The sequence below is a fragment of the Hyla sarda genome, chromosome 7 (genome assembly GCF_029499605.1).
Source record: "Hyla sarda isolate aHylSar1 chromosome 7, aHylSar1.hap1, whole genome shotgun sequence".
NCBI lineage: Eukaryota > Metazoa > Chordata > Amphibia > Anura > Hylidae > Hyla > Hyla sarda.
The window spans coordinates 208,154,914-208,182,911 of NC_079195.1; the positions used below are offsets into that span (position 1 = coordinate 208,154,914).

Below are 27,998 nucleotides of genomic sequence, written 5' to 3' on the forward strand. Positions count from 1 at the left end.
CTGAACTCCAGTTGAGGTCAGAGACAATAGTAAAAACAAATCCCTTACACTACAGCACTTCCTGATATAGGTCAAGTGCACAAAAAGGTAAAGAGCAGCGTAATATTAAATGCATGTTACATACTAATATAACTTGGCATCATGGGTTCAAAGCAATAAAAAAAAAATTGAATACCTTTTTAAGGAATTGACAGCTAAACAGTGGATGTTGCACCACAGAAATGAATGAGCCTAGATATAGCATCACCCACCACCCACGTGGCATCATTATTGGAATCCACTACAGCGGGAGCTAGGAAGTCTAGACGTGAATTACCCTAATAAGTCACAGTTTCTCTGGGAAATCTCAATATTCTATATACACCTTATAAAGGCTCCTTCCAAGAATGTTCAATATAAACCATGTGTGTAGTTTAATGAGATATTATGTCTCTCTCCTTTATTACGTTAACCCACTTTGGCTTCGGTAAATGAACTGGAATACGGCAACTACACACGATGACAATAATCTCTCTTTATGATAAAGATTTAGCCGCTTTTCACAATGTCAAGTGCTAACTTTTTTTTTTTTGTTCCACAGTTTTGCCTCCCATTATTCCTGAGATGAAGACATGACAGTTCTTGTGAAACAGCTTTATGGCTTCTCCCATGGCACACATCAGGTTTGGTGTCTCACTCAAGGCTGCTTCCCATAAATACCGAATGTTTTGCACGTGTGTAAATCCCATTCGTAGGCTCTTGTGCCGTCTTGTAGTTTCATAGCTAATAAACACATTGGAAGGCAGTAATAAACCTATTTTCTCTGGTGTGCGGTGAACTAGTCAGATTTTGGGCCTATTGTGAAAACAGAGAGGTAGAAGATACCATGGAAACTTTTTTTTTTTTTTTTTGTCCATTTAAAAGAGTTTCACAATTTTGGAAAGGGATGAAACATTTAGGTTAAGCTGTAATTTAAAAGGAAACCTAGCAGAATGTTTAATTTTAAAACAGCACCACCACAGGGGAAATTAAGCATTGCACCCTTCTTGCTGAAATCAATGCTTTCTGTGTATTGCGCAGTCCTCACGGCTAACCAAAAGTCTAGGATTTGAATTGCGTCCTGTTCAATTCCAATGGAGTAAATGAAAACCCCAAAATGTTGATGGCCCTTGAGGACTGGATTGGGGACCACACTCCAGACCATGCTCCCAGAGAAACTAAGCCAGACTGCCCATAGGTCTAAAGGTGTGCACCATTTCAGCACTGCCAGATATAATTTAAAAACAATTATAATAGATTTTTGTAGTATTTTATATTTTATATATTTTTAACTTCTCCACTTGTGACAGTATCACTAATATTGGACTAATCTAAACTTAAAAGTACTAGAACTTTGCCAGATCCTTGGGTAGTATAAGGGATTGTGAAGATAAGGGCTACATCATATATCTGACGCATAAACTGGTCAAATAGGCCTCCCCTGCCATAACAAATACTACAGTACAACCACAGATGTGGCCGCTGTGAGCCCTAGTCACTGTCTACATCAGACTCTATAGTGGTGACACCTCTTAATGTCCTAAGGGGAACTTGGCAAGGACACAATCCACCTGGATCTAAACATGCCTTAGCCTGGTTAGGAATGGCAAAGTATGGTGACTAAATGACTATAACGGAGCCCTGGTGCAACCCCTTCTTCAAGGTTGTTTGGGTCGCCATACAATATTATCTTTTGACATATCACAGAATTCTGAGTTAATAGTTGAGGATCCTCATCTCATGGCCAGCATAGAGAGTTAGGCAGGGTTCACATATGTCCAGCTCAGTGAGCCCAGTGTAATACTTGTCGCAACTAATGCCGCAACGGACGGCCAACATCCATTAGTTTATTAATTGTCCAGGATGGCCAAAGTCCAGAACCCATGTGGTGTGTCCAACGATCCAGCATCCAACTTGGGCTGCCCAATGAATGTCAACTGTCCCATTCAAATGAGTGGAATCAGTTTTATAATCCATTTCCCTACGGTGCTGGATATATGTGAAGGGAGCCATACAAAGAGCATCTATCACTTTGGAGGATCTGTCTTGTCCTTAAAATATAGACAATCCATGGATTGAGTTGACAATGTGTAATGCTTTATTTCCCCTGTTGTGGTGCACCGTGGGTATTTCAACACTAAATGCTGGGTTTCCTTATAGATAGCAGATTTTTACTGGGGTTTACAGCAATTGGTCACTTTAGGAGGAACTTATTGTAACAGGACCATTCTAACACGTAATAGAGAACCCCTTTAAAGGAGAACTGCAATATAACTTATGCCCTATCCGAAGGAAAGGGGAAAAGTTATAGATCGCGGGATCTCCTGTACTAAGCCGCGGCAGTCTGCAGGAAAAGCTGTGTCGTCCCTAGGGATACCTGGTGGGAGCGTTTCAGCCGCCGCGTCATGCAGGAATGGAACGCTCCCTTCCAGCATACTGCCGCAGCCCTATACAGGAGATCGCAGGGGGGGGCCCAGTGGTCGGACCCCCCGCGATCTATAAATTATCCCCTATCCTGATAAGTTATATTGCACTACAGTTCTCCTTTAATAGATGGGGGCTCCTATCGTCAGCCAAAAGTAGTAAGCCATAACTGAGAACGTCTCTTGCTCTAGAGGATTTAGTGTGTTCGTGCATGATACAGGCAGTCTATTGATTTTAAGGGAAAATATTATCATGAAGCATGACATATTATTCAATTTAATTATAAACATTTAATGTGATTATCCACATAAACAAATTATCATCTTCACATTGGCCACTCGAGAAGCCAGGATGAGCTAAGTTTCTGTTCTCTGTAACTCACTTGTCAGCTTTGCTGTGTAGACTTTGAGAGAATGAGCAGAGCCATCTCCTTATCATTAGAAGATGGATGAATTATTAACAACTCTATTGTACTGCTAGAAAACAAAATAAATTAGGATTGTAGAGCTATACACTAAACAAATAAATAAGGCTCTATATGCATCTCCTCTGGTCTCAAGGGGAGGAGGCTGTACTCAATTTCGCTTCACCCTGCTGTGCTGTCTATACAGGAAACACAGGAAGGAAGTGTGTGCCTCCAATATGGTCGCCCCCAATGAAGGTTTTATAAATAAAAAATATTTGTTCATATCAGTGTTTCCCAACCAATGTTCCTCCAGCTTTTGCAAAACTACAACCCCCAGCATGCCGTTGGCTGTCTGGGCATGCTGGGAGTTGTAGTTTTTCAACAGCTGGAGGCACACTGGTTGGAAAAACACTGCTTTAAGGAATTATTAATCACAATAAAAAAGAATAATCAAGTCACATAACAAATTTCACCTGCACCGGCCAGATTCTAGATTGCAAGCTCTTCAGCCAAAACGTTGGTGTATAAAAATCTCCTCACTTCATCAGCACTTTGTAAACCAGATTTTTATCGTCTCCCTTTCCGATGTGATGAGTGTCCATTTGTGGCATCTTCTTGAGTTGCTCCGAGTTGTTTTTCTTATGGTTTCAACATAAGGAGCTGGTTAAAAACCAATAAATCAGGAGTGAAATGTGGATAACAACCATCTCAGTAAGATCAACATGGATAGTGTTCCCGCAGAGAAAATCCTGACAGGTCGGGGAAGCTGAAGCTCTCAGCAGCCAGATCTTTAGGAAATATCTTTTTTTGTCTCTTTCCTGCTTTCTTTCTTTTTTTTTTTTAAACAAAATTCCATTTTGCACCACAGGCTGAAATTCCAGTCTTCACCTTTAGGATTCATCTGACTTATTAGTAATTTACTGTGAAATGAACGTTTTTGGTAATGTTTTTGGGAATGTTCTGGGAACATCCATAAAATAGTAATAAATTGCAGAATTTGGCCCCTTTTGAAATCCTTTGTAAAGGTGTTATTGCTCGTATTATTAGTAGTATTATTACTATTATTAAAAGAGTCGGTCTAAGCTCGGAACGTACCTAGTGCAGCACTTTCTACGGATGCCCTGATTGTGTACCATAGTGCAGCACTTTCTACGGATGCCCTGATTGTGTACCATAGTGCAGCACTTTCTACGGATGCCCTGATTGTGTACCATAGTGCAGCACTTTCTACGGATGCCCTGATTGTGTACCATAGTGCAGCACTTTCTATGGATGCCCTGATTGTGTACCGTAGTGCAGCACTTTCTACGGATGCCCTGATTGTGTACCATAGTGCAGCACTTTCTATGGATGCCCTGATTGTGTACCATTAGTGCAGCACTTTCTACGGATGCCCTGATTGTGTACCATAGTGCAGCACTTTCTACGAATGCCCTGATTGTGTACAATGTAGGGTTCAAAGAACCATGCAGTCTAAGGCCTTGGTCACACAGTGGAATTTCTGAATGGAATCAAAAGCCTGCTGTGCAAGTGTTTGGTTGATTTAAATGTATATACTTGTAAATAATGAAATACTTGTTTTCCCCTGCAGTGGGCATTGTATTGCACGGATAACAAGTGGACAGCTGCAACCCCAGAATATCAGAAGCTGGGTCAATACACAAAACCCTGAAAGGTATAACTTGCAGATTCTGGGTCCTAATGCAAAATCTGTAACTAGGCTGCCAACTATAATGCTTTGTTGATAGTATGGGCCTCTTCGTATGGGAATTTGGGCCGGGTTAAACCGCTTTAAAAAAATGTATTCCCAAACTGTCCTTAGTCCCAAGCTGTCCTCAGCTATGTCCTGCGACAGAAAGCCCTCTCTACCTTGTGTAGAAGTAAACTTTCAGGCCTTCCAGGCAGAGAGGCTGCCTCACAGCTCATCTCTAGAGAGGCTACTCTAGACCTGCCTTAGCTTCCTTCCTCTCGGTAGAGGGGCGTGCTTGTTTCAGCTAGTGAACTAGTCAGCACATTTTCTGATTGTATCCAGTTTATAAAACGGATTGAAAACCGTGGTCTGTGAATGCATCCTTATACAGACCCCAGGTAAAAATCGCCCTGCATAGAAACCTAAAAAAAAAAGTTCCCCCAGGACACAGAACCACGACCCGATTCCTCTGTATAGAAACTCCACCTATATATACATATCCCTAAAAATTTTAGACACCAGATCAAAGGTGCTAAATATGACAGATCCCAGATCAGAGCCTTCCTAGTGATCATACCCCTCCAATATAATTATACAGAAGCCATAAATATTTAAGACCCCAGCTCAGACCCCAGATCAGGGCCTTCCTTGTTTCCATTCCTTTCATTATATATACAACCATATAAATGTTAAATACCCTAGCTCAGACCCCAGAATTACAACCTCTAGATTAGAGCCTCCCTTGTATCCACCCCCCCCCCCCCCAATCATATATGTATACAGACCATATAAATATGAAAAACCCCAGCTTAGACCCAGAGCATCTAAAAATTACATATGGACCTTCCTATATTTACAGCCCCCTAAAAATGATTGACTCTTGACCAGTGCCCCTCATATTTATAGACAAGATCAGACCCCAGATCAGACCCCAAAATAACAGTCCCCAGATCCGACCAAGCTGCATAGGGAGGGGGATCATGATTAGGAAGATGGCAGAGGAAGATAGAAAGGACTTAATGGGTTGTAAGAGATGATGAGCCGACTCCTCCAGAGTGCCTCTGATTCCCCCCATGCTATATCATAATACCTTGTAGATAGTAAGCCCTCACAGGCAGGGTCCTTTCTCCCTCTCTATCAGTCTGTCATTTATTCTGGTTGCCCGTCTTTGAACCCTCTCCAGCTCCACTATATCTTTCTTGTACACTGGTGCCCAGTACTGTACACAGTATTCTATGTGTGGTCTGACTAGTGATTTGTACAGCAGTAGAATTATTCCTCATCAAGGGCATCTATGCCCCTTTTGATCTGTAGTTATGGTGGGGTGTGTGGTGCAGGGCAGATGTTTTTACCCTAGGGGCAGATGGTATTAACCCCTTGTGTTCCACCAGGGCGTGATTTACCCTTAACCACCCAAAGGTATACCGCTGGATCCTGGGCTAGGCACGGGGGCAAGTTACCAACGCCAAGTTACGGGCAGCTTTACTGAGGGTAGACAGTTTTACAGTCTATGCAGTTCAACCAGGGCCCAAGGAGGTGACCAGTGACACAGAGACCTTGCAGGTTTGCTGGAGACTTGTAGTAGACAGGAGAATTTAGTGCAGTTCATACACGCTCTAAATAGGTGTGGAGATCTTTGACCTTGTAATCTCCTTCACGACATTTTCCAACAATTGTATACATAACAATTGGACAAGAAATTTCGGATTGGGCTGACTGAGGCTATCTACCCAATGCCTTGGCTACTGGGGTCCCTTGGTTTGATACACTTTCCCCCAGAACACTATACATAGATTCTAGATTAAAGGTCACATTCACATTTGAGTACCTCTGTCACTACATGTGTGTTGTGAGGCTATCAGGAATACCTTCTGGCCAGTAAAGTATCTTGCACACTGGGACAGGAAAAACTTTAGACATTCACATTATAAACATAGGTGGACTGGAAAATGTACAAAGCTACAGTCCTATCTAGACATGTTGACTGACTCATATACACATTACTGACTAAATTAGTGATAGTGTACCTACTATATTTGACTATGTGTGATACTTAACTTTTATTTGAATGGGAGTTACTCTTGGTATCTTACTGGGAATAAGGACACTGTACACTTTAACCATTTCTTACAATACATTATACACGTTTTGTTACAGTATACTAACACAAATTGTTACTGGAGCAAAAATGGTATACAAAATATATTACTTTAATGATATATACAGACTTTCATTGCACCGCTCTAAAGTCCAGGTACATTTTGGAGTTCTCAGTAAAGGTTCACGGCTAAAAAGCCATCAGGAACACTTACGCATGTGGCACTGGTTACAGGTAAACTTTTTGACAAGTTCGTCAGGCACTTTTCAGTTCGTCAGGCAAAACCTAAAACAACAAAGATTTCTGTACACAGTCAGTCTCACGACTCAATAGTAGTAATTCTTCTAATACTGTGGCCTGGCAACTTTCTATCCTAACCGTCACCTTGCTTTCTAGGCTGGGACATGTACCTAGGCCCACGAGACTGTGCCCCTCCATGGGGCTGACATGCGTATCCCACGACAAATGGGACAAACTGGATTCGGTTATGGTCAAACTCACAGTGACCACCACCTAAACAGCAGCAGCTTGCGCCACTGGAGGGTCACGTGTAGGTGCCTGTTGGGCCGGCCAAACCTCCTCCTCAGCAGGAATAGGCCGAGGCACTTTAGTTGGTGCCCGTTGGTTAGGCCAAATCTCCTTGACCACAGGAGTAGGCCTGGGCAAATCTGTAGAGGACCCTTGACGCAGATACTTGGGGTCCATAGCAGGTGTCTCAGGATACCATTCTTCTAGGATGACCTAACCCTTGATGCTTGTTGGTAGGAGACCAAATGGATCTGAGTCCCAAACTTCAGAGGTGAAATAGGCGAAGGGGATTTGCGTAGGGTTCTTGAGCCTGGTGGTGGCTGCTGCCCATTCCCCTTGCAGGCTCTGTAGAAGGGTGTATTCTACAATCTCCCCGCTCTCTCTTCACCGCTCTCCTGTTGACCAGAATAGTACCACAGTGGTGGCAGTCCATTGATGTGCCTTACCCCCTCACTCTGTCAAACTTGATGACTGTAGCTCTTCCCCATTCTAAGGGTGGTTCCCCCCTCTTGGGGTTGTTCTAGCGTCTTGATATATAAGGCCTCGAGGCTCTTGGTGTGCTGTTGCTGGACGTGACGTACTTCAAACGGCATAAGTTTAGGGCCATACTCCCTTCACCTCTGCTCTCTTAACTCCTCCATTATGGCAGCCACTTTGGCCTCAAGTTTGGCCTGGGCTGCTAGTATGGAAGGATGGGACTCCCTGGCAGGGGTAGGAGATGGTCCCTCATGAACTGGACTAATGCTGGCTCATCACCGAATAACCACTTGGGTAGCAGTGGTGTCTCGGTTGTGCTGTGAGCTGCCGGACCTGGGGCTAGATGGAGGAATAAAATATGTGGCCTCGGCCTAACTTCCGATTCCCTTGTGTAGATCTCCGCCCAGGATCCCCAGGTCTGGTGGAGGGATGACATCCTCACCGGCGACGGCTCTCTTGATGACTTTGGCGTACCTTCTGCCGGGGTTGCAGGCCACTCTCCGTCGTCCTCGGGCAACGGGACTTGATAGCAGGCCTCCTCTGCCCCAATGCAGATCTTCTAAAGACGGTCCGCCATCTCCTGGAACACGTGCACCGTGGCTGAGGCAACTCTCCGGGTCTCCGGTGCCATCTTGGGACTCTCTGTATGGGCAGTCTGCTGCGTATCCATCATCTTGCTCTCACCAGGAACTTCCAAAAGACTGAAGAAGTCGCGCTCCACTCCGCTTCTTATACCGGTATCCAGCAAAATGGCCATCAGCCGGAACTTCGTCATCAGCAGGGCATGGGATCGGAAGTGACTCAGCAGTGCGTCCTCTTCTTCTGCCCCCCTAGCAACAAGGGGCAGACCTTTCAAGTTCCGCTTGGGACTAGGAACTACGACTTGACTTCACTTTTCCACACTTTAAGTGGACTTTTCCTCCAACAGATTAATCCTTTCAGGTATGGCAGCAGACATCTTGGGACATAACATTACTTCAGTGCGAATTTTGCACATGATGTTCACAACTTCAGGGTTTTCTTCAATAACAAATGACAGTCGTTTCTTCACCTTCCCCTCTATTTCAGAAGCACCACGGTTAAAACACTTTTCATAGACAAAGTCCTTGTTACGCCGAGCGCTCCGGGTTCCCGCTCCTCCCCGGAGCGCTCGCTTCACCTCCTCCGCTGCAGCGCTCCGGTCACGTCCTCTGACCCGGGGCGCTGCGATCCTGCTGCTAGCCGGGATGCGATTCGCGATGCGGGTAGCGCCCGCTCGCGATGCGCACCCCGGCTCCCCTACCTGACTCGCTCCCCGTCTGTTCTGTCCCGGCGCGCGCGGCCCCGCTCCCTAGGGCGCGCGCGCGCCGGGTCTCTGCGATTTAAAGGGCCACTGCGCCGCTGATTGGCGCAGTGGTTCCAATTAGGGTTATCACCTGTGCACTCCCTATATTACCTCACTTCCCTTGCACTCCCTTGCCGGATCTTGTTGCCTTAGTGCCAGTGAAAGCGTTCCTTGTGTGTCCCTTGCCAGTGTTTCCAGACCTTCTGCCGTTGCCCCTGACTACGATCCTTGCTGCCTGCCCCGACCTTCTGCTACGTCCGACCTTGCTTCTGCCTACTCCCTTGTACCGCGCCTATCTTCAGCAGCCAGAGAGGTGAGCCGTTGCTAGTGGATACGACCTGGTCATTACCGCCGCAGCAAGACCATCCCGCTTTGCGGCGGGCTCTGGTGAAAACCAGTAGTGGCTTAGAACCGGTCCACTAGCACGGTCCACGCCAATCCCTCTCTGGCACAGAGGGTCCACTACCTGCCAGCCGGCATCGTGACAGTAGATCCGGCCATGGATCCCGCTGAAGTTCCTCTGCCAGTTGTCGCTGACCTCACCACGGTGGTCGCCCAGCAGTCACAACAGATTGCGCAACAAGGCCAACAGCTGTCTCAACTGACCCTTATGCTACAACAGTTGCTACCACAGCTTCAGCAGTCATCTCCTCCGCCAGCTCCTGCACCTCCTCCGCAGCGAGTGGCCGCTCCTGGGATACGCTTATCCTTGCCGGATAAATTTGATGGGGACTCTAAGTTTTGCCGTGGCTTCCTTTCCCAATGTTCCCTGCATCTGGAGATGATGTCGGACCTGTTTCCCACTGAAAGGTCTAAGGTGGCTTTCGTAGTCAGTCTTCTGTCCGGAAAAGCCCTGTCATGGGCCACACCGCTCTGGGACCGCAATGACCCCGTCACTGCCTCTGTACACTCCTTCTTCTCGGAAATCCGAAGTGTCTTTGAGGAACCTGCCCGAGCCTCTTCTGCTGAGACTGCCCTGTTGAACCTGGTCCAGGGTAATTCTTCCGTTGGCGAGTATGCCGTACAATTCCGTACACTTGCTTCAGAATTGTCCTGGAATAATGAGGCCCTCTGCGCGACCTTCAAAAAAGGCCTATCCAGCAACATTAAAGATGTTCTGGCCGCACGAGAAATTCCTGCTAATCTACATGAACTTATTCACCTAGCCACTCGCATTGACATGCGTTTTTCTGAAAGGCGTCAGGAACTCCGCCAAGATATGGACTCTGTTCGCACGAGGCGTTTCGTCTCCTCGGCTCCTCTCTCCTCTGGTCCCCTGCAATCTGTTCCTGTGCCTCCCGCCGTGGAGGCTATGCAGGTCGACCGGTCTCGCCTGACACCTCAAGAGAGGACACGACGCCGTATGGAGAACCTCTGCCTGTACTGTGCTAGTACCGAACACTTCCTGAGGGATTGTCCTATCCGTCCTCCCCGCCTGGAAAGACGTACGCTGACTCCGCACAAAGGTGAGACAGTCCTTGATGTCTACTCTGCTTCTCCACGTCTTACTGTGCCTGTGCGGATGTCTGCTTCTGCCTTCTCCTTCTCTACAGTGGCCTTCTTGGACTCTGGTTCTGCAGGAAATTTTATTTTGGCCTCTCTCGTCAACAGGTTCAACATCCCAGTGACCAGTCTCGCCAGACCCCTCTACATCAATTGTGTAAATAATGAAAGATTGGACTGTACCATACGTTTCCGCACGGAGCCCCTTCTTATGAGCATCGGATCTCATCATGAGAGGATTGAACTTTTGGTCCTCCCCAATTGCACCTCGGAGATTCTCCTTGGACTTCCCTGGCTTCAACTTCATTCCCCAACCCTGGATTGGTCCACTGGGGAGATCAAGAGTTGGGGGTCCTCTTGTTCCAAGAACTGTCTAAAACCGGTTCCCAGTAACCCTTGCCGTAACTCTGTGGTTCCTCCAGTAACCGGTCTCCCTAAGGCCTATATGGACTTCGCGGATGTTTTCTGCAAAAAACAAGCTGAGACTCTACCTCCTCACAGGCCTTATGATTGCCCTATCGACCTCCTCCCGGGTACTACTCCACCCCGGGGCAGAATTTATCCTCTCTCTGCCCCAGAGACTCTTGCCATGTCCGAATACGTCCAGGAGAATCTAAAAAAGGGCTTTATCCGTAAATCCTCCTCTCCTGCCGGAGCCGGATTTTTCTTTGTCTCCAAAAAAGATGGCTCCCTACGTCCTTGCATTGACTACCGCGGTCTTAATAAAATCACGGTTAAGAACCGCTACCCCTTACCCCTCATCTCTGAACTCTTTGATCGCCTCCAAGGTGCCCACATCTTCACTAAATTGGACTTAAGAGGCGCCTATAACCTCATCCGCATCAGAGAGGGGGACGAGTGGAAAACGGCATTTAACACCAGAGATGGACACTTTGAGTATCTGGTCATGCCCTTTGGACTGTGCAATGCCCCTGCCGTCTTCCAAGACTTTGTCAATGAAATTTTTCGTGATCTATTATACTCCTGTGTTGTGGTATATCTGGACGATATCCTAATTTTTTCTGCCAATCTAGAAGAACACCGCCAGCATGTCCGTATGGTTCTTCAGAGACTTCGTGACAACCAACTCTATGCCAAAATTGAGAAATGTCTGTTTGAATGCCAATCTCTTCCTTTTCTAGGATATTTGGTCTCTGGCCAGGGACTACAGATGGATCCAGACAAACTCTCTGCCGTCTTAAATTGGCCACGCCCCTCCGGACTCCGTGCTATCCAACGCTTTTTGGGGTTCGCCAATTATTACAGGCAATTTATTCCACATTTTTCTACCATTGTGGCTCCTATCGTGGCTTTAACCAAGAAAAATGCTGATCCCAAGTCCTGGCCTCCTCAAGCAGAAGACTCCTTTAAACAACTCAAGTCTGCCTTTTCTTCGGCTCCCGTGCTCTCCAGACCTGACCCTTCCAAACCCTTCCTATTGGAGGTTGATGCCTCCTCAGTAGGAGCTGGAGCTGTTCTTCTACAAAAAAATCCTTCCGGGCATGCTGTCACTTGTGGTTTTTTCTCTAGGACCTTCTCTCCAGCGGAGAGGAACTACTCCATCGGGGATCGAGAGCTTCTAGCCATTAAATTAGCACTTGAGGAATGGAGGCATCTGCTGGAGGGATCAAGATTTCCTGTTAGTATCTACACCGACCACAAGAACCTCTCCTACCTCCAGTCGGCCCAACGGCTGAATCCTCGCCAGGCCCGGTGGTCTCTGTTCTTTGCCCGATTTAATTTTGAGATTCACTTTCGTCCTGCCGATAAGAACATTAGAGCCGATGCTCTCTCTCGTTCCTCGGATGCCTCAGAAGTTGATCTCCCTCCGCAACACATCATTCCACCTGACTGCCTGATCTCCACTTCTCCTGCCTCCATCAGGCAGACTCCTCCAGGAAAGACCTTTGTTTCTCCACGCCAACGCCTCGGAATCCTCAAATGGGGTCACTCCTCCCATCTCGCAGGTCATGCGGGCATCAAGAAATCTGTGCAACTCATCTCCCGCTTCTATTGGTGGCCGACTCTGGAGACGGATGTTGGGGACTTTGTGCGAGCCTGCACTATCTGTGCCCGGGATAAGACTCCTCGCCAGAAGCCCGCTGGTTTTCTTCATCCTCTGCCTGTCCCCGAACAGCCTTGGTCTCTGATTGGTATGGATTTTATTACTGATTTACCCCCTTCCCGTGGCAACACCGTTATTTGGGTGGTCGTTGATCGATTCTCCAAAATGGCACATTTCATTCCTCTTCCTGCTCTTCCTTCTGCGCCTCAGTTGGCTAAACAATTTTTTGTACACATTTTTCGTCTTCACGGGTTGCCTACGCAGATTGTCTCGGATAGAGGGGTCCAATTCGTGTCTAAATTCTGGAGAGCTCTCTGTAAACAACTCAAGATTAAATTAAATTTTTCCTCTGCATATCATCCCCAGTCCAATGGACAAGTAGAAAGAATTAACCAGATCCTGGGTGATTATTTGCGACATTTTGTTTCCTCCCGCCAAGATGACTGGGCAGATCTCCTTCCATGGGCCGAATTCTCGTATAACTTCAGGGTCTCTGAATCTTCCTCCAAATCCCCATTTTTCGTGGTGTACGGCCGTCACCCTCTTCCCCCCCTCCCTACCCCCTTGCCCTCTGGTCTGCCCGCTGTGGATGAAATTTCTCGTGACCTTTCCATTATATGGAGAGAGACCCAAAATTCTCTCTTACAGGCTTCTTCACGCATGAAGAGGTTCGCGGATAAGAAAAGAAGAGCTCCCCCCGTTTTTTCCCCTGGAGACAAGGTATGGCTCTCCGCTAAATATGTCCGCTTCCGTGTCCCTAGCTACAAGTTGGGACCACGCTATCTTGGTCCTTTCAAAATTTTGTGTCAAATTAATCCTGTCTCTTATAAACTTCTTCTTCCTCCTTCTCTTCGTATCCCTAATGCCTTTCACGTCTCTCTTCTCAAACCACTCATCCTCAACCGTTTTTCTCCCAAATCTGTTCCTCCCACTCCTGTTTCCGGCTCCTCGGACGTCTTCTCGGTCAAGGAGATTTTGGCTGCCAAAAAGGTCAGAGGGAAAAATTTTTTTTTAGTAGACTGGGAGGGTTGTGGTCCTGAAGAGAGATCCTGGGAACCTGAGGACAACATCCTTGACAAAAGTCTGCTCCTCAGGTTCTCAGGCTCCAAGAAGAGGGGGAGACCCAAGGGGGGGGGTACTGTTACGCCGAGCGCTCCGGGTTCCCGCTCCTCCCCGGAGCGCTCGCTTCACCTCCTCCGCTGCAGCGCTCCGGTCACGTCCTCTGACCCGGGGCGCTGCGATCCTGCTGCTAGCCGGGATGCGATTCGCGATGCGGGTAGCGCCCGCTCGCGATGCGCACCCCGGCTCCCCTACCTGACTCGCTCCCCGTCTGTTCTGTCCCGGCGCGCGCGGCCCCGCTCCCTAGGGCGCGCGCGCGCCGGGTCTCTGCGATTTAAAGGGCCACTGCGCCGCTGATTGGCGCAGTGGTTCCAATTAGGGTTATCACCTGTGCACTCCCTATATTACCTCACTTCCCTTGCACTCCCTTGCCGGATCTTGTTGCCTTAGTGCCAGTGAAAGCGTTCCTTGTGTGTCCCTTGCCAGTGTTTCCAGACCTTCTGCCGTTGCCCCTGACTACGATCCTTGCTGCCTGCCCCGACCTTCTGCTACGTCCGACCTTGCTTCTGCCTACTCCCTTGTACCGCGCCTATCTTCAGCAGCCAGAGAGGTGAGCCGTTGCTAGTGGATACGACCTGGTCATTACCGCCGCAGCAAGACCATCCCGCTTTGCGGCGGGCTCTGGTGAAAACCAGTAGTGGCTTAGAACCGGTCCACTAGCACGGTCCACGCCAATCCCTCTCTGGCACAGAGGGTCCACTACCTGCCAGCCGGCATCGTGACAGTCCTGTACACTTTCTGGCGCAAACTTCGTTTGCATTGGTATGCGATTTTCTTGTAGACAATATTGGACACAGTTCAGACTAGGGGGGAGGACTTGTGGCATAAAGCACACACCCGTATCCTGTTCGTGATGCCAAAAGTTGTGGTAATGGCAGGGTGTGTGGTGCAGGGCAGATGTTGTTACCCTAGGGGCAGATGGTATTAACACCTTGTGTTCGTGATGCCAGGGCGTGGTTTAGCCTTAACCACCCAAAGGTATACCTCTGGATCCTGGGCTAGGCACGAGGGCAATGAAGACACCAACACCAAGTAACGGACAACAGTAGCTTTACTGAAGGTGACAGTTGTTACAGTCTATGCAGTACAACCAGGGCCCAAGGAGATGACCAGTGACACAGAGACCTCGCAGGTTTGCTGGGACTTGTAGTAGACAGGAGAATTTAGTGCAGGCCACGCTGGATAGACAGAAGACTTGACTTGACTGACAGGGCTGTGACTTTAGCTTACTGTGCACTTGACTTTTGGCTGCAGTTCTTGTCTTAAGGCCTCCAATGTTCTGGACACACACGAAGACAACTTGACTGCACTGGACCTCAGGAACAAGAGAGAGAAGCTAGATCCACTCAGGATTTATATGGGAGAGACTAACAGGGAGCCCATAGGTCACCTTTGGGGTCAGCTGGTCACTAGTACCTCCTGGGTAACAATCACATGGTACATTTATTAAATTCATAACACACAATAAAATGCATAAAATATTTACATGGGGGGAAAACAACTGCAGGGGGCCCTGGGGACACTGAGGGACACTGCCTGGTAGGGCAGGAGAGTACGAGGAAACACCATCCCGTACTGGGCCACCACAATACCTTGTAGATTGTAAGGCCTCGCTGGCAGGTCCCTCTCTCCCTTTCTATCAGTCTGTCATTTACTGTGTCACATTCATTGTACTTGCCTTTGTATTATGTATTATATTATGCTATTTATATGAGCAAAATTCCACATTTTCTCTACAACACACACGTGCCCCCCTCTGCCGCAAAGACCTCAATGGATAAATGACTGCAGAGCTTATAGAAATAAATGCTTCAGCTGTCAGAACAACATTTGGAGTATATAGACCCCCGCTACGTGTTACCTTGGAAAGAAATGCCGTTCATAACTGTGATTTATGGAATAGTTGCTGCCTGGAGTAATGCATGCACAATAGAGAGTTATGCGCTTGTATTCCTGCTCCTGTAATGTGACCGCCCTGGGTTTGGGATGTATACAGGGACCTGTTTATAAATCCCGGGGGAACAGTAAGTAACAAAGGAGAAGTTTACTGCCAGCAGGAGGTAACTGTGTAGGAGGGTCATTGGCAGACTAATGTTTTCTTAACATCAGCAGAGATTTTGTTTGTGTGTTTTACTGAGAACACATTTCTATTATTTTTACTGGAATCCAACCTTGACACCACCCGTGGGTTTTTATTTTTCAGCTTCGTATACTGTTTTGTCACCGCGGTGTAATTGTAACCCGGCAAAATATGTCATCTAGTGACTTCATATGCCACCGCTCCTCACCTCTGCGCTCATCCGCCTCTCGCATAACACTGATCTGACACATACGGGAGGTATTCCCTGGATAGGGGGAGATTTATCAAAACCTGGCCAGAGGAACCAATCAGATTGCTTCTTTATTTTCTGAAAAGGCCTGTGAAAAATTAAAGAAGCAATCTGATTGGTTGCTATGGGCAACTTGTGGCGACCACTGGGTGCTAGTAGATGTACCTTGATCACTTCGTGATGCCAGGGCACCGTTTTTTCCAAACCACGGTCCGTAGGTTGTAGGCAGCTTCTCCTGGGCCAGACACGATGAACACACCGTCATCAGGTTACGGGTAACTGTCTTTACCGAGCTTGTGCAGATGTTATTACACAAACAGCTGGCCTAGGTGTGAGAGTACAGCATACTCCTTGCGAGCCTAGATGCCGTTCTGAGACTTGTGGTGCTTTTCACTGGGCGGAATTGTAGACTGTAGATTGAGATTCTGGTTTCTAGGGTCCTTCCATCCAAGGCCCTGTAGACTATCCTGGAGGGGCATGTAAACCTCCTGCAAGTGAACCTTGTAGGATGACTAGTAGAAAGATTAAAGCTGGAGTAGGCCTCTACACAGAGCACATGGCACACAGCACACCTGAGCTTAGCTGTTGCTTAGGAGCACATACTGGGGTGAACTGACTAACTCCCCCCTGTACCTCACTATACAGAGGGAGACTTTTGGGGTCTTATTGGCTCACATGGTCACATGGGGTTCACTGCTCACATTTTAAAGGCACAGTAACATGTTAAACATACATACATGGAACCATAAGAAAATTAATTTTATATATATTATTCTTACATTACACGTGCTATCAGGCTGCCCGAGACAGTCCATAACCACGAGACACCACAAACTCAGTAACTTTTCCTCTGAACATGTTTGAATAAATCTCCCACCTGGTATCTCCTACCTCTTCACTACCGGACAATCAGATTACTCCCTGATAATCTGACATGGGCACTATTTACGGCAGTGGTCTCAAACAGTGGCCCTCCAGATGTTGCAAAACTTCAACTCCCAGCATGCTCGGAGAGCCAACGGATAGATAGAATGGCCAGATCTATCTATCTATCTCATATCTATCTATCTATCTCATATCTATCTATCTATCTATCTATATAGCTATCTCATATATTTTATCATACAGAGGAAAGGTGGAGAACAGCACTGGACTAGTGTTGAGCAGCATAGGCCATATTCGAATTCGCGATATTTAGCAAATATATGGACGAATATTCATCATATATTCGCAATATTCGCGGCCTTTTTTTACTATGCACCACAAAATTTGCATGCGCAATATCGCGCGATAAAAGAGCTAAAAGAAAGGAGGGATCAATATGCGGGAAAATTCGCATATGCGAATATTCGCATATGCGAATTTTCAGGCGCTCGCCAGTCTGACACAGTAACTAGTATTGGAGCCTTGTTTACACCACAAGCTGGAAGCAGAGAGGGATGATCACTGTGATGTGTACTGTGAATTATTCGTAATTGCGAATATTTAGCGCTATATTCCCAATATTCGCGAATGTGCGATATTCGTGCCCAACACTACACTGGACCCATCTGATCTGCCCATGGTCACCTGGACTGCCAATTCAGTAAATAACCATAACACTATGCAAAGGCCACAGCCACAATCTGGAGGCTCCGGTCAGTGGTAAAATAGCTGCAGTTTATTGGTTACGAAAAGCGATGTTTCGCCTCCATATGAGCCCTTATCAAGCATACAATACAAGTCAAACAGTATTCTACATATACATCTCATGAGATACTGTATATAGAACACTGCTTCACTTGTATTGTATGCTTGATAAAGGCTCGAAACGTCACTTTTTGTAATAAACTGCAGCTATTTTACCACTGACCGGAGCCTCCAGATTGATGCTGTGGCCTTTACAATTCTCTTCAGTCATATCTATTATATATTATTCTATGAACTATCTATTTATCTAAAATCTATCTATCTCATATCTATCTATCTATCATCCATATATATCTATGTATCTTTCTGTCTTTTTATCGTAATGTATTTTTGTAACCGTTGTTCCTGGTGGATGATGTAACGTAGATTGACATGAACATGACTTGATAGCACGACTCTTACCAAGAATAACATCTCGCTGCTTAAATCCGTCCAAGTATTTGTGTTCCAGAATTCTAATGTGGTTCCAAGCCTAGTAAGAGATAAACAAATCCCTTTCGCAGACCCAGCTTATCCTGTGCAGTGAGAGGCCGCTCTCTGCTAGTAACCCCTCACTAAAATCTGCTAAATTGGGTGATTAAATTTTAGGAAGGCCTCCAGATTCCCCTTTGGACTGTATTTAATATCTGTAAAGCTGCCTCTTAGCTTTGCCAAAGTAAACATAATTGCAAGCAGTTCAAAGGTGAGTAAGCCTAAATGTTTCTCTTAGCCTGAAAGGAATCTGTTTTAGGACTGAACTCAGCATGTTAGGGAGTGCCCCGGCTCCCAGCATGGTGGGCAGAACTGCATCTGTGTATACAACACTCACTGCTCCCCCACACAAATGCCGAAAAAATTCTCATTAAAAATTATTGCTGTGTCAACATGTGAGGCCACCAGAGCCAATCTGGAAAAGCCATTCATTTCTCCTCCTTACAGAGGAATGGCTGCAGGGAGAAAGCCGGGATGTGAAGTCATCTGCTGCCTGTCCTGTCACTCAACATGGCCGCTGACCTCTTCTTCATGGTCAGGAGGACAGCAAGGATGGAGGGTTAGGTCTGCATGTGAAGACCAGAAATATCTAAAATATTTATAGAAAGATAGTAGAAAGATATAATGTAGGTAGCTAGATATGAGATGGACAAAGGGATAGAGATAGATAGATAGATAGATAATACATAGATGGATATACACTGCTCAAAAAAATAAAGGGAACACTAAGATAACACATCCTAGATCTGAATGAATGAAGTAATCATATGAAATACTTTCGTCTGTACATAGTTGAATGCGCTGACAACAAAATCACACAAAAATTATCAATGGAAATCAAATTTATCAACCCATGGAGGTCTGGATATGGAGTCACACTCAAAATCAAAGTGGAAAACCACACTACAGGCTGATCCAACTTTATGTAATGTCCTTAAAACAAGTCACAATGAGGTTCAGTAGTGTGTGTGGCCTCCACGTGCCCGTATGACCTCCCTACAATGCCTGGGCATACTCCTGATGAGGTGGCGGATGGTCTCATGAGGGATGTCCTCCCAGACCTGGACTAAAGCATCCGCCAACTCCTGGACAGTCTGTGGTGCAACGTGGTGTTGGTGGATGGAGTGAGACATGATGTCCCAGATGTGCTCAATCGGATTCAGGTCTGGGGAACGGGCAGGCCAGTCCATAGCATCAATGCCTTCCTCTTGCAGGAACTGCTGACACACTCCGCCACATGAGTTCTAGCATTGTCTTGCATTAGGAGGAACCCAGGGCCATCCGCACCAGCATATGGTCTCAAAAGGTGTCTGAGGATCTCATCTTGGTACCTAAAGGCAGTCAGGCTACTTCTGGCAAGCAAATGGAGGGCTATACTGCGCCCAAAAGAAATACCACCCCACACCATTACTGACCAACCACCAAATCGGTTATGCTGGAGGATGTTACAGGCAGCAGAACGCTCTCTATGGCATCTCCAGACTCTGTCACGTCTATCACATGTGCTCAGTGTGGACCTGCTTTCATCTGTGAAGAGCACAGGGCTCCAGTGGCGAATTTGACAATCTTGGTGTTCTCTGGCAAATGCAAAACGTCCTGCACGGTGTTGGGCTGTAATCACAACTCCCACCTGTGGACGTCAGGCCCTCATACCACCCTCATGGAGTCTGTTTCTGACCGTTTGAGTGGACACATGCACATTTGTGGCCTGCTGGAGGTCATTTTGCAGGGCTCTGGCAGTGCTCCTCCTGCTCCTCCTTGTACAAAGGCGGAGGTAGCGGTCCTGCTGCTGGGTTGTTTCCCTCTTATGGCCTCCTCCATGTCTCCTGGTAGCGCCTCCATGATCTGGACACTACGCTGACAAACACCAAATCTTCTTGCCACAGCTCACATTGATGTGCCATCCTAGATGAGCTGCACTACCTGAGCCACTTGTGTGGGTTGTAGACTCCGTCTCATGCTACCACTAGAGTGAAAGCACCGCCAGCATTCAAAAGTGACCAAAACATCAGCCAGGAAGCATAGGAACTGAGAAGTGGTCTGTGGTCACCACCTGCAGAACCACTCCTTTATTGGGGGTGTCTTGCTAATTCCCTATAATTTCCACCTGTTGTCTGTTCCATTTGCACAACAGCATGTGAAATTGATTGTCAATCAGTGTTGCTTCCTGAGTGGACAGTGTGATTTCACAGAAGTGTCATTGACTTGGAGTTACATTGTGTTGTTTAAGTGTTTCCTTAATTTTTTTGAGCAGTGTAACATTAGATAAGACAGAGAGAGAGATAGAGAGATAGATAGTAAATAAATAAATAGATAGATAGAAAGATAAATAAATAGTAAATATATAGTAGATAGATAGATAGATAGATAGATACAAAAAAGGATAAGTTGGCCAGCACATACTGATACCAAACTACTGCATGGACCCGGCATACAGGTGCACGCTGCCAGGCTCAATATACATAAACAGGAGAATACAGCAGCACACTGCTAGCTCGAAAATACAGATAAAACATGAAATGCTATATTGCTGCTACAATGCAAATATGAAAAAAATGGAGGTACTTAGTTCACCATTTGGCCAAATAGTTTGGACCACCCCACCCATCTTATAAGGTGCTGGATGTTCCAGACCTTACAAGCCTGGTAACTGATTGAACAGAGTCACATTCACAGTGTAGGGTCCATCCCAATGAGGTCACCTTATCTCGGTGGGATGGTTCAAACTATTTGGCCAAATGGTGAGGGAAGCACCTATATTTTTTTCATATTTTGCATTGTAGCAATATAGCATTTCATGTTTTATATGTATCTTTGTGCTAGCAGTGTGCTGCTGTATTCTCCTGTTTATAGATAGATATGAGATGGGCAAATAATAGAGAGAGATAGATATAACAGTAAATATATAGAAGATAGATACATAGATAGAAAGATAAATAGTAAATAGATATATAGTAGATAGATAGATAGATACAGAGCCACAAGGTAGGCAGCACAACCTCAAGTAGTACTTCAAGAATAGATTGTGCAGGCAGTTGACCTCGTGGTGCAACGGTAGCGCATCTGACTCCAGATTGTGCAGGCAAGAAGATGCGGGGTCCCAGTCGCAGACCACGTCCATAGATACAGCACAAGTCGAAGCAACAGCACACCCAGGCGGTATTAGGTGAAGAGCAATAGAGCTTTATTTGCCCTTGTTCACAGTGCAACGTTTCGACTTGATAAAGACGGTCTGATACCGTCGAAACGTTGCGCTGTGAACATGGGCAAATAAAGCTCTATTGCTCTTCACCTAATACCGTATGGGTGTGCTGCTGCTTCGACTTGTGCTGCATAAATAGATGTGAGATAGATGTATGGATCACACCTGTTCGGAGTACTAATACATGCCTTGTGGTTCTGTTCCTGTATGTTGTCTCCCATGTAACTTTAAAGGAGTAGTCCGGCGCGCACTTTTTTCCTTTTATCCCGTCCGGGCTTCAAAATATAAGAAAACACACTTTCTCTTACCTGCCAACGAGCCCCCCGGAGCTCCGGTACAGGTGTTTGGTCCCCGTGCTGTATTCTTCTTACTTCCTGTTAGCCCGGCACGTCACACGGAGCTTCAGCCTATCACCAGCCGAGGCGGGACATCGCTGCAGCTGGTGATAGGCTGAAGCTCCGTGTGACGTGCCGGGCTAACAGGAAGTAAGAAGAATACAGCCCGGGGACCGAACGCCTGTACCGGAGCTCCGGGGGGCTCGTTGGCAGGTAAGAGAAAGTGTGTTTTCTTATATTTTGCAGCCCGGACGGGATAAAAGGAAAAAAGTAGTACTCCTTTAAATGACACTATTTTGTTCTAATAATCTCTTACAAAGATAAAATGTTGCGCCACTCTGGAAAATGTGTAGTTTATTCAGCGACGTTCACAGTTGTAACATTACAGCTATATATATATATAGAATTTGCAGGAATAACAGGCCATACTTTTATCAATCCAAATTGGCCAGATGCGGAAAAGCAAAATTTTTCACATTTTGCTCGGCTCCATTAAGCATATGTGTTGTAGTTACAGGTAGAGTAGACGTTCTCTGCTTAAGAAATATTACGGAAAACATTCCTTTGTGACCTTAAGAATGAAACAAAGTCATACAAACAGGTGGCGTCTTGCAATTCCATCTTTAATTGCGGCCTCCATTAAGAAAGTTCACAGTCCTTCCGCATCCTCGGTGTTTACTATTGTGATGCTGAAAAGATAATAGTTTGGAACAAACAGTTTTATCAGAGCGCAACAATATTTTCCTCAGCAAGGACATTGGGAAGTATCTAAAAAGGAAATACCAATGGCTTGTAGTAATGAACAATGGATACAACGAGGAAAGCTTCGGCACAACTGAAAAGCATTGGCAGACCTTACCTGTGACTTAACCTTCCGATTCACTTAAAGCTTTTTTCATGTATCCCACAATATAGGTTTTGTCCTTCTCTAATTTGAATATTTATTTAAAGTAAATGGGCCCATTAGGGTTTTTATGTTTACTAATGCTTTTTACTGTTTCTTCTCCCCCCCACCCCCACACTATATACTGCAGCATTCCTGGTTGACAACAAGTGTCATGCATAAGATGGAAACCGAACAGTCTTAAAGGGGTACTCCGGCCCTAGACATCTTATCCACTAGCCAAAAGATAGGGACAAGATGTCTCATCATGGTCCAGCCTCAGAAAGCCGGTTTTGGGTCACCGTGGTCTTGGCGTCACGCCAAATCCATTCATATCTATGAGAGAGGGGGCGTGATGGCTGTTAGCAGAGCTAATTTGCATATTGTGTTTCCCAGAAAACATTGCCTGTAACACTACCTACCTATCCTAACTAGCCATAATCCTTTCGAGGACCACTACTCCAGCATACCATTTTTTTTTCCAATGCATTGTTGGGTGGTCGTATTGTGCAGAAAGAATGTTCTGGATCCAGCAATTCCATAAAATGTCACTTTCATTTGTAATCCATGGCATTACAAAATCTTGCAAGATAGTGCTGACGACACACCACCTAGACAGTGATACACTGCAACATGGACACGTTTCGAGCCCATGTGCTCGAAACGCGTCCATGTTGCAGTGTATCACTGGCTAGGTGGCGTGTCGTGAGCGCTACCTTGCAAGATTTTTAACGCTTTCGATTACAAATAAAAGTGAAGTTTCATGGAATTGCTGGATCCAGAACATTCTTTCTGCACAATACTACGTATCAAGCTGGGCCAGGCTGAGGATCCGCGCGAGACCAGTGGGAGGTGAGCTGAAGCATGCACTTGAAACGCGTCCATGTTGCAGTGTATCACTGGCTAGGTGGTGTGTTGTGTCGTGAGCGCTACCTTGCAAGATTTTTAACGCTTTCGATTACAAATAAAAGTGAAGTTTCATGGAATTGCTGGATCCAGAACATTCTTTCTGCACAATACTACGTATCAAGCTGGGCCAGGCTGAGGATCTGCGCGAGACCAGTGGGAGGTGAGCTGAAGATTCTGTCGTACTTTCATTGCATTGTGGGGTGGTCCTCTCAAAGAGACTATATTTTACATTTTATTTCCTCCAGAATTTTAGCTCTGGGAACTTAAACAGAGAGTGGTTTTCTTTCCCCATGTGTTGTACAGACGGTGCTGTTACATTGATGATTTACACCCCTTTTGTCCCCAGACCTACAACCTAAATCTCTTAATGGTAGTTTCTGCAGGCAAAAAAAAAGAGACTTTATTACCTAAAAAATAACATTTGGTAAAAGTGCCAACATTTCCCTAGTGTGTGTGTGTGTGTTTGTCTTTATCAGATGGTCACAAGTTCATAGAATAACACGGTGAGATAGTCTCATACGTGAACCGCTCGCGCTCATGAACAAACTCTTCCTTTTCCTCGGCTTCATCTTGTTTTCCTGCCCCAGGCATAAGACAGCAGAATACTGTTGTTTTACTCTACTGCCTTCTCCGGGAAGAGACATTCTTCTGTCCCGAAGCCCTGATGTTTTAATAACGTGTCGGGCCCATGTAAATGAAAACAGAAAGGAATAACACGTTGGCTGGCAAATCTATCCACTGTGGGAGCGAGAAGTGATATATTATTTTATTTATTTTTGCACAAACAGCACGTCCTTGTCTTGTTGTACTTGTTTTTTTATTGTTTTATGATGGAGTGGGAGAGCAGGGCAAGAATGGAAAGTAATCCTTAAAAGATGTATCTGAATATTTTTGTATCTGACGTTCACATTGACTTTTCCGTCCACTGTAGTGGGGCCATTGTAATGAACGGGAGATATCACCACCAATATGGCTGCAATTTCAGTTCTGTTTACCAAGCGAAATCTACGGTGCATGTGTTCTGTGAACACTTAAAAATGCCTTAAAGGGGTACTCCACCCAGATCTTTCACTCCCCCTCCCATAGACTTGCATTGAGGGGGCAGGTGTGATGTCACACGGGGGCGGAGTCGTGACATCACGATCTTACGTCCCTGTGGTCGGGATGGTATTAGCCTGAGGGCCTCCAGCGGTCCCGGAAGCCCGGAAGGTGGGTGCTGCATGGTAGAATGCGGTGGTCCCCAGCGGCGGGAACCCCATGATCAGACATCTTATCCCCTATCCTTTGGATAGGGGATAAGATGTCTAGGGCCAGACTACCCCTTTAAAGTGTACCTGTCCTATCACAGAAAAACAATAATGCTTCTAGATGTTACTCACTAGGTCATGCAGATGCTTTACATGTCTTTTTATGTGTCTAGCTTCTGTATTCAGCTTATAAATCCCTCTGTTCTGCTGCTCACTTATTCTGGCATCCACTGCTCAGGAAGCGGCTTGTCCGCCCTCACTCACCATGCATTCACTTCCTCCCTGAGTCTGCTGTGCAGTTCCAGGTTCTCTTCATCCAATCACTGCTGGCTGCTCTATAACCCCCTCCTCTCTGTCTTCAGACAAGAGTCTGATAGACAGGATAGGAGTGAGCATAGAGGAGAGCTAGTCCCACCCTCACTTTATCTGGGACAAGAATGATGCTACAGAAGGACAGAATTCTGTTCTGGATGGTATGGTGACCCCTAGTAGTCTTTTTTAAGTAGCCATGATTTCTCTAAAAAAAAAAAAAAAAAAGATAAAAAAAACTTTTCTGAAGTAAAGATATAATCGGGCATGTGCACTATGCGAATGTCATTACGAATTTTTGCATGGAAAAAAAAGGGAATGAACATAGTGAATATGCGAATTTCCCGAACACAGGACTAATACTCGTCTATATATTTGCGAAATATCGCGAATTCGAATATGGCCCCTGCCGCTCATCACTAGTGATCAAGAAGTTATTACTCAAGACTGTCTCCAGTCCATGCTGAGAGGGCAATCATCTCTAAAATATTGTTTTCGGACTCAAAAAGGAGAATAGGTTAGTCAGAAAAGGGAAATAGCCAAGCAAGGGCTCTTCTGCAAACACAACTCTTTGTGGGCTTGCAGTTGGAGTAAGTGCTGCATGGCAATCTAGCATATGCCCTGCTACAGTGCCACACTTAACCATGAGTAAAGTCTTTTAAGTAACTGCCCCAAAGTAAACCAACTGGTGTAGACCCTTTACAGTAGAACATAACCTGAACTGTATCTACCTTCACTAGCAACACAAAAGTGTGTAAAAGCAAATCTAGTGACTTTCAGTACAAATGCTTAGAAAGTAACTACAAAGAGAACTATGACCACATTCTTTTCATCATCCGGTCTGCTGTGCGGTCCAAGAAGTACCTGTATAGGAAAATATGCTCATGTGAAACTAACCTACAGAATGCATACCCACACTGCATTTTACACCGGTAGCGTAATTATGGCAGTCACAGCAGTCTCAATCAAGACAAAGCCCCCTGGGACACCAGGGGACCCGGCACCAACAAAAATGATATTTACACCACTGACTGCTGCCACAATCTGCCGCTGATCTGCCAGCACATGCCGCTTTAATGGCGAAGGAAGCAGACATGCCACCAAAAAGTACTCTAAACCCTGCGCTATGTACTGCCTGCCACCCAGCTTTCCCTGTCTGCTGAATAGAATATTTGTCTGGTAAAGCAGCCATACTTAAAGGGGTTATCCAGGGAAAAACTTTTTTAAATATATCAACTGGCTCCAAAAAGTTAAACAGATTTGTAAATGACTTCTATAAAAAAAAAAATCTTAATCCTTTCTGTACTTATGAGCTGCTGAAGTTGAGTTTTTCATTTCTATCTAAGTGCGATCTGATGACACCTGTCTCGGGAACCGCCCAGTTTAGAAGCAAATCCACATAGCAAACCTCTTCTACTCTGTGCAGTTCCCGAGACAGACAGAGATGTCAGCAGAGAGCACTGTTGACAGACAGAAAACAACAACTCAACTTCGGCAGCTGATTATTATTGAAAGGATTAAGATTTTTTAATAGAAGTAATTTACAAATCTGTTTAACTTTCTGGAGCCAGTTGATAAAAAAAAATAATAATAATCCCCCCCCCCCCCCCCCCCTGGAATACCCCTTTAAGCTCTTAGGTAGATTAGGAAAGCTGGGCAGTACACAGTGCAGGGCTCACAGTACTTCCCTGGCACAGTACTGCAACCCAGCTTTTTCCAGTCTCCTGAAGCCCCAGCAGTGATAGACTGATCATCCTCTCTGCACTTCAGCATCACAGAACTGATGTGTTTTCTCCTCCCTCACTCTTCTCCCCTCCCACCCTGTCCCCTTTCCCAGCCTCCGCACTATTCCCTGCACCTGCCTGCCAGACAGTTAAATCATACATTACCATGACATTGGTCCAGCGGCAGGATGCTTAAAACTCCAGGGCAATCTCCGCAGTCAAAGAGTAACAGGAACAGGAGCTGTTCCAGAAATCCCATAGACTTGCATGGGACTTGGGGTACATCTCCTGATCGTGAAATTCTTGCGCTGCAGAAACATCCCAGAGCTCTTCTATATTCATATACTATTTATATATTTGCACCTACATTGAATTATATATATAATTATATAGAGAGAAAGAGAGAGATTTGGAGCCTGCTATCGAAAAAAACGGAGCTCCCCCATTTATACAGATACACGCGAAATAGATTCAGCACAGTATAAAACTTGGCGCTAAAACGTCGACATCCCCTTTAAATCCGCGTGCGAGATTCAATGCCCCAATGTTAATAATCTTACTCCGCATAATTACATTCAGCAGTCTGTTGCGGTCGCCGTATTAGTCTATTGAAATTCATAGCCTCGCAGTCAAAGCAGCACCAAAAGTAACAATAGGGTCGATTAGACTACCATTTTATTACTTGCAGCTGTTTGTACAGCTTAATATACTGTATTTGTGGGAGATAATTCCCGACCAAGTTTGTATTGGGAAGGAAAACTATTGCGCATTTTTAATAACACAAGGGGTTTTTACGAAATGCCTCTTGGGCTCAGTAGAATCGTTAAGCGTTTTCTGTTTTTCTTTGAATTGTGTGTGTGTGGGGTAAAAAAATTCCCATTGTTTATTGTTTCACTTAATTTGGTTTAAAAAAAAAAAAAGAATTAAAAAAAAATATGTTTTCTTCTCTGTTTTCCTCGGAGCTCCCCCGTGCAGATAAGACGCCAAGAGAGTCCTGAAATTAGGAGACGCTTTGGCAGGGAACGGTTTCCAGACAATTACTTGCAGCCTCTGAATCTGTTCCGACGAGAATGTTCTACTCACCCCCTGCTGTTCGCTGATCATATTTGCCTGAGGATGACAGAACGATTGCAGATCCGGAATCCGAAATATAGTTTAGATTAAAAAATTGTTCCAACTAGTCCAGAATTGTGATTTGTTTCCAGTGTTTCCCAATCGGCGTGCCTCCAGCTGTTGCAAAACTACAA

At 45.7% G+C, this 27,998-nt stretch overlaps 1 long non-coding RNA gene across 2 annotated transcripts; it reads left to right on the forward strand.

The window, feature by feature from the left end:
* Positions 1 to 575: 575 nt before the first annotated feature.
* LOC130282172 (uncharacterized) lies at positions 576 to 27,916 on the forward strand. Of its 2 annotated transcripts, none has more exons than XR_008846267.1 (3): positions 576 to 662; positions 4,440 to 4,523; positions 27,714 to 27,916. It is a non-coding gene; the product is annotated as an uncharacterized LOC130282172 (long non-coding RNA). The 2 variants fall into 2 exon arrangements; XR_008846266.1 differs by having other exon boundaries at positions 582 to 713.
* The last annotated feature ends 82 nt before the right edge of the window (positions 27,917 to 27,998 follow it).